This window comes from Lissotriton helveticus, chromosome 10, assembly GCF_964261635.1.
Source record: "Lissotriton helveticus chromosome 10, aLisHel1.1, whole genome shotgun sequence".
Classification (NCBI taxonomy): Eukaryota; Metazoa; Chordata; class Amphibia; order Caudata; family Salamandridae; genus Lissotriton; species Lissotriton helveticus.
This window is the reverse complement of record NC_136071.1, coordinates 842,591,798-842,604,442: the sequence shown is the minus strand read 5'-3', so window position 1 is coordinate 842,604,442 and position 12,645 is coordinate 842,591,798. Positions and strand designations below refer to the sequence as shown.

Genomic DNA, 12,645 nt, shown 5'->3' with positions numbered 1-12,645 from the left:
CATAGCCTAACACAACATGGCATAACACAACATGGCATAACACAACATGGCATAACACAACATGGCATAACAAAACATGGCACAACAAAACATAGCATAGCAAAACATATAATAGCATAGCAAAACATAGCATATCAAACACAACAAAACATAGCATAGCAAAACAAAGCATAGCATAGCAAAACAGAGCATAGCATAACAAAGCATAACAAAGCATAGCATAACAAAACAGCATGACAAAACATAGCATAACAAAACATAGCATAACAAAGCATAGCATAGCAAAACAAAGCATAGCATAGCAAAACAAAGCATAGCATAGCAAAACACAACACAACACAACATAGCATAACAAAGAATAGCATAACAAACACAACAAAGCATTGCATAGCATAACAAAACAAAGCATAGGATAGCAAAAAAACATAGCATAGCATAACAAAGCATAGAATAGCAAAACAAAACATTGCATAGCATAACAAAACATAACATAACATAACAAAACATAGCATAACAAAACATAGAAAAACAAAGCATAAAACACACAAGCACACACACACAAGCACACACACACAACCACGCACACATAACCACAACCACACACACAACCACAACCACACACAACCACACACACAACTATCTATCTATCGCCCTCACTCTATCTGTCTATCGATCTATCGCCCTCACTCTATCTGTCTATCGATCTATCGCCCTCACTCTGTCTATCTATCGCCCTCACTCTATCTATCGGCCTCAGTCTATCTATCTAATCGCCCTCACTCTATCTATCTATCGGCCTCACTCTATCTAATCGCCCTCACTCTATCTATCTATCACCTTCACTCTATCTTATCGCCCTCACTCTATCACCCTCACGCTATCTATCGCCCTCACTCTATCGCCCTCACTCTATCTATCGCCCTCACTCTATCTATCGCCCTCACTCTATCTATCGCCCTCACTCTATCTATCGCCCTCACTCTATCTATCGCCCTCACTCTATCTATCGCCCTCACTCTATCTATCTATCTATCGCCCTCACTCTATCTATCAATCTATCTATCGCCCTCACTCTATCTATCGCCCTCACGCTATCTATCTATCGCCCTCACTCTATCTATCTATCACCTTCACTCTATCTTATCGCCCTCACTCTATCACCCTCACGCTATCTATCTATCGCCCTCACTCTATCTATCTAATCGCCCTCATTCTATCTATCTATCAATCTATCTATCGCCCTCACGCTATCTATCTATCGCCCTCACGCTATCTATCTATCGCCCTCACTCTATCTATCTATCACCCTCACTCTATCGCCCTCACTCTATCGCCCTCACTCTATCGCCCTCACTCTATCTATCGCCCTCACTCTATCTATCGCCCTCACTCTATCTATCGCCCTCACTCTATCTATCGCCCTCACTCTATCTATCGCCCTCACTCTATCAATCTATCTATCGCCCTCACGCTATCTATCTATCGCCCTCACGCTATCTATCTATCGCCCTCACGCTATCTATCTATCGCCCTCACTCTATCTATCGCCCTCACTCTATCTATCTTTCTATCGATCTATCGCCCTCATTCTATCTACTTATTTAGATACTGATCGCCATCACTCTATCTATCTGTCTAGCTATCTATCGCCCTCACTCCTATCTATCTATCTACCTATCTATCTCGCTCACTCAATCTCTCTATCGCCCTCCCTCTATCTATCTATCCCACTCACTCTATCTATCTATCCCACTCACTCTATCTATCGCATCACCACAGCATCACTAAGGGGCACAACAACATCACTATGCGCTACCACAACAACATCACTATGCGCTACCACAGGATCATTGAATGCCACAGCATCACTAGTCGCCACCACAACATCTCTCAGCCCCACCACAGCATCAATCTGTGCAACCATTTACCAACAACTGGGTCAAATATGATCTCTCAATGTTTCAAGCTTTATTACAAATGTCACAAAAAGAGGTTAGTATTTCACTTCTGTTCTTGGATTTTCGTCACAATAAAATACACTGAACATATTCTTCAGAAAAGTTATTTACAAAAGTTTAAGCTATTGCCATTATAAATTACAATAACTTTTATTTAAGTATTAATTATTAAAAAAATTCAAAGCCATTGTTATTTGTAATATCAATACATCTAAGTCACGTGAATACAACACATATTGCATTACAAATGCTATAGGTGTCACAAGTTATAACTATTGGCATTGTAAATGACAAAGCTATTATTTTTGCTATTTTCAAAACCAACACATATATAACAAATGTGTCATTTACAATACCAGTAGCTCAAACTTTCCTAATGCGAGACCTTATGCATTGCAAATGCTTGTTGTATATGTATTGCATGATGGCATGCGTTCTCATCCGGGAGGGATCTCGGCTCACCTCTTCCAATAATTGCAGACTGTACTGAACGCCGCAGCCAGACGCATCCTGGGTCTCCTAGGACAAACCCAACTCGCCCCCTACCTCAGGGAACTCCTTTGGCTCCCTGTACAGAAAAGATGTCAGTTCAAGCTCCTGATCCATGCCTACAAGGCCCAAACCATGCATACAAGGCCCTACTCAACTGTGGACCCACCTACTTAAACCAGCTCCTACACTTCCATCAGCCCACCAGACACCGTCGCTTCTCCTCATTTTCTCTAAACCTCACCCCTGCATCCGATGTAGCAGATGCAGAGGTTGCTCTTTCTCCTATTGAGCAGCAAAGAATTTGAATGTGCTACCATTTAATCTATGGACCTCCAGCTCTCTTCCAGAGTTCCAAAAGTCTCTGCTAATCAACTGGACCCTGTCAGTGCCCAGATACCCTCACATGTAACAAGTAGCACTCTACAGGTCTATTGATTGATTGTTAAAGCTGTCTGAAGTAGAGAACTAAAAAAGCATGTTCCACCCTCTTGTGCCCTGCACTCTAAATATACCACCACCAAACGTAGCCTTCTTAATGCTGGGTTCTGTTTGTCAAGCGCGGGGGGGGGGGGGAGAATGGGAGATTGAGGGGGGAGGGAATAAACAAAGTGGAAAGACTGAGGAAGAGAAACCGTGAAAACCGTCACTAATGGAGAAATCGGGAACCTGCAAGAGACCAATAAATACGTAAATCACAAAAACATGGCCTGTTAACATTTGAGAAAGGTCTTCCAAAGCGCTCCCATACATATTGCTATGCTTTTAGTAACTATTGACCTGCTTGAGCTCACCAAATTATTATTATTTTTTTTTTTTGTTAAAATCTGCAGATTATGCAGCACATGATGGATTGCGGCAAATGAGGCAAATCCTTAATTAAGAGAAAAAAGCCGCGGCGGCCGAACCTCATAATTCCAGCGGCCCTGTCTAATGTCACTGCGCCTGCTGCATTATTTATTGCTGTTCCTTCTGTCGTTTTCCTGTTGGGTCCTCCCTGGAGAGCAGCGGGTATTGAATAGCCGCTGCATTGAGTCCTTTCGTAGGCAGCACAAGATTAAACCAAGGACTCTATCATGTAAACAGGTTTTTGTTAGTGCCATTTCAATTTTGTCAGTGGGAAAACTGTCGGGGATATTTTAATTTGTTGCGTAGGATATGGTTTATTGAAATATCACTTTCAGCAATGCAAACCCCGTTACAGGATACCGCATGGTGCTAACATCTGCACTTTGGGCTGATACTACATTGAAATACCACCCACACCTTTTACCACTGTCTAATTAAAATACCCCATCACGTCTGGTTTTAGTGACACGACCCCTGATCATTATACAGTTTTATTTTCTCATTATACAGTTTTATTTTCTCCGCCGGATGAACAAATTATTTTTTTACTGTAAAAAGTTACTCAGTTATCTTAGTGTCCACGACCGCCTGTAAAAAGTGTTTCCCAGGTATATGAAACATGTCCTTTTATTATCTCAGTCATTCGCCGTAAATATTTGCTAACCCTAAAAGTAAGCTCTGGCCTGACTCAGTCCATTAGTCTGATCAGCTTTAAGAGAAATAGGAAGCAGTGCGTAACTTCAATTGTAAATTGATCGCCAGCGGCATCAGCGTTTGCCTTTTGTAAGTGCTTCAGTAATGTGACATTAATATTGAATGCCTGGTTACCGTTAACATCCACGCAGGCAAAGCGGGCCTAATGTTTGTGTTGCAGATAAACCGAAGCAGCTGACGGGCGACTGCAAGGAGCAGGCCCAGGCTGCTAAAAGGCTCCTATTAGATGAGTGAAAGGCTTCCCAGGAAACTCACCACGCAGCTGCTGGCGATGACAGAGCTGCAGCTGGGACCACAAGCTAACAAGGGTACACATTTAGGTGGATTTTATCACTTAGTTTGGAATCTATAATTTTTTTGTGGCGCCAGCATTTATTTATTTATTTATTTATTTATTTTAACGACTTGTAGAGCGCCTGGTGACCCGAAGGCATCCCCGCGCTGTAATGATTTTGATATCCAGATGAGATGGAGGAGAAAAAAGGAAGAAAAAAGGGGGGGACGTTATTTCGGAAATAGAAGTGTTTTCAATTTTTTGCATTATCATACACTGTTAAGACTCGGTACGGATCTAGTTAATTGTTAATGCTGTGAAGGCAGTAGTTTGTCAGCATTTGACTCATATAATTTCTGAAGACATTCATATATGTTCACTGCGGCGCTGCAGCCTTGCACTTGCTTAAAACATTTCTGGACATTTATCACTTTCGAGTGAAAAGGCACTCGCTTTCATGGCAGTGTAATGTAAACTGTGTTGCTACAACAGTGGTGTAATTGGTGTTGCAGGAGTTACTTCCTGATTAGAAACAGATTTACTTATTAATATGAGTCATTTGCAATTGAGAAGAAAATGCTGAAATATACAGAACTTAGTTTTTCAGACCTATTCTAAATATGGCCTCGACTAGCCTCGGTTCCTTATTGTATTAACATGGCTACTGGTGCACTGTGTGCTTATATTACTCATTGACACCACGCATCAAAATGTGCACGGTTTGCTTAGTAATGACATTTTGTTTTCCAAGAACTCAAGAGGAAGCCTTTAGATCCTGCTCGAAAACTGTAGTTAATTCTGTCATGAGGCTTTTAATTGTTTATGTAACCAGATTTGCTCTGACACTTCCGATGACATTGGGTCAGAAGGGGCGAATTTATTATTCATTTAGGGGGATAATACTAAGAGGGTTATATGACGTTTTTTAAAGTTGAATTTTTGATTTGTTCTTATATTTATATATTTTCTCACACCATGCTGACAGGGCAATTTCTAATGCTTCCTATGGTGAACATTTTGATAGAAGGCCTTCATTTTAGGGGAGTTGCATCGTTTTGGATCTCTACTAGGGAGGTTTTCCCATTTCTCTATTGACTTTCTGTTCATTTTGGACTTGGTTTATGTTTTCAATTTAACCCTATGGTAGCTTGGTACGGAGCAGATAGGCTTAACTTAGAGGCAATAAGTAAAGTATTTGTGAAACGCTTCAAACAGTAATAACCTGAAAACACAATAGAAGAATCCCACACTAAATTAGAAAACTAGAGTAAGTTCAATAAAATGATCCAGTCCAAAATGACAAAACTTTAATCAGTAGAACTAGAGATATGCAAGTTTAAAGGTTTCAGTGAAAATAGATATAAAAAAGTACAAAGCGCCACCTGTTGCTTTCTATCTGTTGTTGTTTTTTCGTTTGTCCCAGTCTTCACTAAAGCATTCAGTGCTATATAAAACTTTAATAAAAATAAACATTGGAGATCTGGCCAAGCTAGACCAAGATAAACTCACAAGTTCAGGCGCAATAGAGCGTGGACCGGCTCCAGGAACCCAGTTAGGCCTGCTGAACAATAGTACCTTAAATCTTGGTTGTGAAGCATTGCGAATTCCCGTGTTGAAGATGCGTCGCACAGCTAAGTTGATGCGAGGTCTGGGTCGGAGATGCACCATGCAGCGTTAGTTCTTGGGGGCTGCGAGGCCAGGTCCTGCATTGTTGTCAAGGAGCATGTCGATGAGGGGGTTTGTGATTCAAAGTCCAGCATCGAGGATGCTTCACACTCAATCTGGTTCTGAAGAGACTGCAGCATTTGCGATGCAGAGCCTTGCGCCTGTTGTCGAGGATGCCGATGACAAGGGGCTGAGGACTCGAGAGCCAGCATCATGGATGCGTTGCGCAATGATGGTTCCAGTGAGGCTGCAGGCTGTGACAGTGATGTCCTTGCACTTGGAAAGGTCATGAAACTGAGACGATGCATCTGTTCTGCTCATGGCTGCGTGACGCAGTAGAGGATATGCATTTGTTTTGCTGGATCCATAGATAGGCTGGCAGAGTATCTTCAGGTCCACCTCTAAAGATCCAGGACTGATGTGACACCACTTGGCAGGCTCAGGACTCACAGTTGCAGAGCCCAGGTGCTAGATACAAGTGACTAGCCTTTGGGGTCACTCTTGTGATTCTTGGTAAAGGTTGCAGGCCCAGTCCTTCTCACCAAGGCAGGGGGGTAGCAGTCCTTCAGTCCAGCAGTCCAGCAGCGTGGCAATCCTTTCAGTAGCACAGGAGTTCTTCCTCCTGGCATATCCAAAAGTGTACTGAAGAGTTTGTCTGAGGTCCAATATTTATATTTGATGCCTCCTTTGAAGTCGGAGAAGCTTCTGGAGGTTTCCCTTTTGAAGTGCACAGGTTTCCTGCCACTCCTGCCCTGGCTCCAGACTAACTAGAGCAGGTATGCAATCCTTTGTGTGAAGGCGGAACACAGACTATTCAGGTGTAAATGGGGCCGTGCCTAACTCTGCCCTACTATCCTGTCAGTGATGGCCCATCCAAGCACACCTACGCTCTCTATTGTGTGTGGCTGTCTAAGAAGAATACACAAAGGTCAAATACACCTAGTCATGTGATCCAGAGATAGATTGCAGCACTAAATGGCTAGGGCAGAAAAATGCCAACTTTCTAAAAGTACCATTTATAGAATTGTAATTCAAAATCCGACTTTACCATAAGAGGATTTTTGATTACAATTCCAAAGACACGAATATGACCTGGTCACCTATTCCTATTTGGGATTCATCCTTATTAAATGTAATAAGGTAACCCCAATGTTACCCTATGGGAGAGGTAGGCCCTGCAGTAGTGAAAAATCAATTTAAATGTAAAAGTGCGTCTCCCTTTTTGAAAACTTTGCACATACATTGCATCCTGTCCTGTGAGCTCTTTATTGTCTACCCTAGTGGTGACTTTTATATATTAAAATAGAAGGTTTGTGCCTGACAAAAGGTTGGCTTTGCCAGGTCGACATGGCAGTTCAAAACTGCACACCCGAGCTACAGTGGTAGTCCTGAGACAGATTTGCAGGGACACTTAAGTGGATAGCTAATTTTTGTATGGGCCTTCTGTTGTAGGTCCTAATGCTGCTATTTTCCTCACAATAATCTTTTGGTACTTTTTTGGATGGAAAAAAAAGTAAAATTGTCAATTTGAGATGTTGCATTCTCTGCCTTTGCAAATGGAGTTGTCCCCTAAGGAACACGCTCCCTGATTCTTATTGTACTGTATTATTGATTAAGATTTTTGGAGATGTATTTTAATGGATGTTCTTGATTAATTGTTTTTAATCGGTACACTTGTATGATTTTTTATAGTTTGTATCTTAAGAGAAACTTCAGTGAAATAACTACTATTGTTAAGGGAAGTTCTAAACTTTCGACTATATGGACGCCTGCAATAATGTATGAATACTATAACTAATTTCGTTTAGAGTCTAGATGCTACTTTACTCTTCATAACAATAGTTACATTACATTGGTACTAGACTTTAAAAATGCATTGCCTTTTGAGTTGTGATAACACGATTCTTAACAAAATCCATTAGACAATGTGCATGGAAAGTAGCTTTCCGGGTCTCATGTTTGACCCTTTCCGCCCACTTTTAACTAATTTTCATTAGCCAATTTGTGTTCCATGTTTATTTGCTGAACTGCTCTTAGTTCAGAACAAGAAAGCAGGGATCTGTTTGAAGGTTTTAAGACAATCTGTTATGGGTATGACAGCTAAGCTCTCCTTTGCAGCAAATTACAAACTTCCTACCAGCATATTTATGCACACGTTACAAATTCATATTTATTCTACATACCCATAGCCAGGAGCTGACTTTCATAAGAAAAAGCAAGGACCCAAGTCTTTAATAGATGATTGCAGGGATCGTGATGGTGTGTGTGACCATGTATTATAAAGACTCCAGTATCTAGTAATTTAATACTATCCTACTGACAATAACTCCAGAGTTCTGTGATCTTATCAAATAACTCTGCATTCGTCCTTGTTCCTATGCATAGTCTTGGAAGTTTTTTAGTGACTTGCAATATTCCATTAATATCCAACCATGACCCACAATGATATATATATATATATATATATCATTATTTGATTTTCAAAAATATTACAAAAAAGAAAACCACATGAATAGTCCACGTCGGCACTTTCGTAGATTACACTGTGTAAGGCATTGAGTGTGCAAGGTTCATAGCATCAAAAGCAATGAGACATCAACGGGGGAGGGCAGAATGTCTCTAATGACAGCCGTTCTCCAGTTGCCACGACACAAAATGCCCAGCATCTACAAGATCAATATAGCGCCACAGGGCAACTAACCCAAGGTGCATCTCTAACCATACACCTCTAACACATCATCTTTACCACCCAGTCCTAAATTACCATTCTCATCTACCTCCGGCCTCAAATCATAATAATGCTGCAAAGGAACCCCATACTTTTCTAAATCTGAGTACCTCCCCCATCTCTATGTGGGTCTCTCTCCACAGCCATGTACATATCCATTTTTTAAAAACTATTTTTATTGAGTTTTTTTGTTGTTATTAGTGAGTGCACTGGTTACAGCTCGCTAAATGCAATCACAAGACATGTAATCAAAAATCATGGTACAACTTTGGTAAAAAGGATAACAAATGAGGATATACGCAGAATGAATGGTGCAAATCCCGGTAAATGATATTGAAGAGACTTACATCACTCAGTACATAATGGATTGGTGGTAGTAGTGTATCCCAGGGTGGTCATCTGTGGAAAGCGTAATAATTAAGGGCCCAATCTTAGGCACTTCAGGTGCCCTGTAGGAACAAATACATAATGGAGGGAAGGAAAGAAGAAGAAACCTTTATCTTCACAGAGCAAAGGGCAGAATACGAGGGGACTGGGAGTCACATAAGGTAGGGTGTGAAGTAGGTGGCAGAGTAGGTGGCGGATGTAGGGATGAACCAATCATCACCCCTCAGTACAGCAAAAAGGGAGTGAAACAGCAGTTCAGTGCAGGGAGAGCTATGAAGCCAACAGGGGAGGGATACTGGGGCAAACGTAACTAAATGGCATCTCAATGGAGCTGTGGGGACAGGGAATTTATCCCAGACCAGCTTCTTAAATTGGGTAATCATGGTATCCCAAGCTGTTGCTGTGGGGCGCCTTCTGAGGTGACTGGCTTCCGCCCAATGTAGTGCACCGCTCTCCGCATCGCCCCAAGGGAGAAGTGCCTGATGCCACAGGGAAGGTGTTGGAGGTTGTTGGGCTCTCCAATATACAGTGAGAAGACCCTTGGCTAGCAGGAGGGGGAGATTGGCAAAACCTGCCCCAAACCTTGATTCTTCCTATAAGGAAAGATACCCAAGGCTTTGGCTTCCCAGGAATTCATCAACGTGAGTTCTGTGAAAGCGGTTGGGTAGTGTAAATGGCATGCCAATAGCTGGCTAGTCTGGGGCATGACCAGAGCATGTGTTGGAGGTCAGCTGTCTAAGCCTGACATCTGGGACATGTTAACCTGGCTGCAGGGAACATAAGGCAGGCGCTGTGTAGGACCATATATTGAATATTTTTGAACCATGCGTTACAGGAAATAATCTCGGAGGACTCCAGGGCTCAGGACCCCTCAACATCATGTAGGGGGAGTGCCAAATCCTCCTCTCAGACCTGCCAGAGGAGTCAGAGGGACCTGCCAGAGAGGAGTCAGAGGGACTCCTGTGTGTTCTTTGATTGCTTTCTATAGCCATGTTACTAGGTGATGTCCACCACGCATAACGTGAAAGGTGTGTTGTTCCGAACAAGTAGGGGTCTCTTCTTCAACTATGTGCTAAAGCATACAAATCCCCACTAGACTATGTCTGTGCAGTAGGAATTGGTCAGGGGGAATTCCATGACCCTGAAGCAATCAATCAAAAGTAATAAGATGCTCATTTTGGAAGAGACCACCCACCATGTCCAAGGAGCGGTCATGCCCTGCTGTCAGTTGGTTTGCTATAAAGTACCATAAGGGTCCCGAGAGACCATGGAGGGGAATAGCAGGGAAGTAAGGTAGCACCCATCTGGTCAGTTGAGCGTTCCTAGCATGGCACTTCCAGGCCACCCAAACATGGGGAGGACCAAGAGTACTGCATCTTTATGGTGGGGTAGAGTAGTTGACGAAGTAGATATAAGGGCTCTCCCCAGCATCAGTCTCAACAGATGCGCACCCGCCAACCAATGGGCCACTCACTGGAGCTGTTCCACAAGGTAATTTAACTCAAAGGCTGGAACACCCAATCTGCCCTGTCCCACTGGGAGCTGGAGTTTAGTAAGGGCCACCTAACATTGCTTACCATCTCAAAGCAGATCTCCCAACATCTGGTCCAGGTCTCGGAAGAAAACGTTGGTGTGGGAACATGGCACATTGTCCTCTCTTGCCTCATATCATTTTGTCAGTCATTTTTTAAAGTGTAATATTTCCCTTGAGGGCAAGTGGTAGCTGCTGCCAGAATCTCGTTTGGGACTTGAGGGCTGTAAATGCACGCCACAAGTTGCCCTTGAACAGGCCCTGTTGTGAGTGGTAAACTCAGATTCCAACATAGCAGATCATTGCCCCAGGCGTATGGCCTGAGGGGCACATCTTGTCTGACTGGGAAGGTCCATACTTACCCCAATTCCCTCAAAGGCCCGCTACCTCATCAAAGTCCTGAAAAGTCACAGAGATCAACTTTACATCTGTTGCTGCATTCCAAAGATAGAGTAGCAGGTCGTCTGCTTACAATGACACAGCACGAGTGACAGGGCCCAGGGGGATGCCCCAGTGTTGGTGCTCTAGTCGCGGACAGTGGGCTAATGGCTCCAATGTGATTGTAAAAATAATTGTAGGGGGGGGGCAGCCCTTTTGTGGACCATGACCGACTGGGAAGGGGATGAAATCAGGTGGCCCACGTGTGCTCGGGTAACTAAATTGGTATAGCACAACCTCATGTCTGCCAGAAGGCACCTGCCGAGGCCCACCGCTCTCAGAACCTCAAGAAGATAATCCCCAGAAAGGGAATTAAAGGACTTCTCGAGGTCTAATATGAAGCACGCTACCTGGGGATAACATAGGGGCTCCTAGTCCATAACATGAAAAAGCCATCTGCTGTTAGACGTGCTTCTGCCTGAGAACAATCCATTCTGATCTGGGTGGACAATGGCGGGTAACACCTGGAGTGGTTTTCAGAGAAGTACTGACTAATGTAGGTCAGTTGCAAGTCTCAACATATTGGATCTTCTAGCGTGTCCCTGGGTAACAGCCAGTTGGGAACAGGAGGAGTAGGGGAGAGAGTATGGCGCCTGCCATTCAAGGTCCACAATATGGGCGGAATGTTCAGAAAGGACATGGCCTAGGTAGTCGGAGTAAGGATGGGGGAACACTAAAAGTGATCCAAACTGACATGTAAATCATGGGGGGCTGAATACTAGGAATACAGGTAGAGGTGTGGGTTATGGGCCCACCAGGTGTCAAGTAAGGGCCAGTGCTGGGCCATCGGGAAAACTGCTGTGTGTGTGGGTGTTCTGGGGCCAGAGTGAGTAGGGGGTGAGAGGGGTCAAGATAGAGATCCAAGATGATGTTGTAGCCCCCTCCCACCCCCTAATATCCAAGAGACTTCCACCTGTTGAACTAGTACGATGGATAGGTCGACCCACAATGCTGCCTATTCCATGTTAGGCGCGTAGATGCAACCCAGGAGGATGAGATCGCAGTCTAACAGGTCCTGCACAAAGACATGTCTCACCTCTTTATCTGTGACTTTATTGTGGGCTTAGAATGGTACGACCGGATGGATACAGAGCAGGGTGGCTCTAGCGTAGGGTGAATAAGCTCAGCCATATATCGTGCCTCTCCAGCACCTGCCACGCCACTGAAGTTTGCCGCCAGTGAGATGGGTTTCCTAAAGGAAACAAATGTGGGCCTGATGACGTTTACTATAGGAGTACACTAAATAACCGTGCTGTGCTGAAATGCATTCCTCACACGTTTTAAAGAACAGGAGATTGCAGCTGCATGGTCTCAAAATCTGGAAGATGACGCGTGGGGTAGAGGAAGAAGACAGCCAGGGGGAGGGCAATGGGCGACAGGCAAACTATCCAAGCCATGATTAGATGAGGTGGAAGCACACCCTCGATGGTCTGCAGAAGAGTCAGGTGTTGGTGTCTCAGTGTTTAAAGAGGAAGTGGGAATGCAGAGGGAGGAGAAGCAGAAGCCCCCTGACCTTTGGCCAGAGGTGATGTGATGTGATGTGATGGTTGGTCACAAAGGCCAGCTCTCCGTACTGTGTACTGTCCGCCCAGGGCGAAGGGGATATTAAAGC

At 43.7% G+C, this 12,645-nt stretch overlaps 1 protein-coding gene across 3 annotated transcripts in view; it reads left to right on the top strand.

Annotated features, from left to right (window-relative positions):
* OSBPL3 (oxysterol binding protein like 3) overlaps nt 1-12,645 on the top strand; it is an 861,863-nt gene that overhangs the window by 93,906 nt on the left and 755,312 nt on the right. Inside the window, exon 1 of one of the 3 annotated variants that reach the window (XM_078663460.1) lies at nt 4,171-4,330. The exons of the other annotated variants lie outside the window; for them this stretch is intronic. The gene's annotated coding sequence lies outside the window, so the exon portion shown is untranslated. Of the gene's footprint in view, nt 1-4,170; nt 4,331-12,645 lie in introns of those variants that run through there. 3 annotated transcript variants of the gene reach the window in all.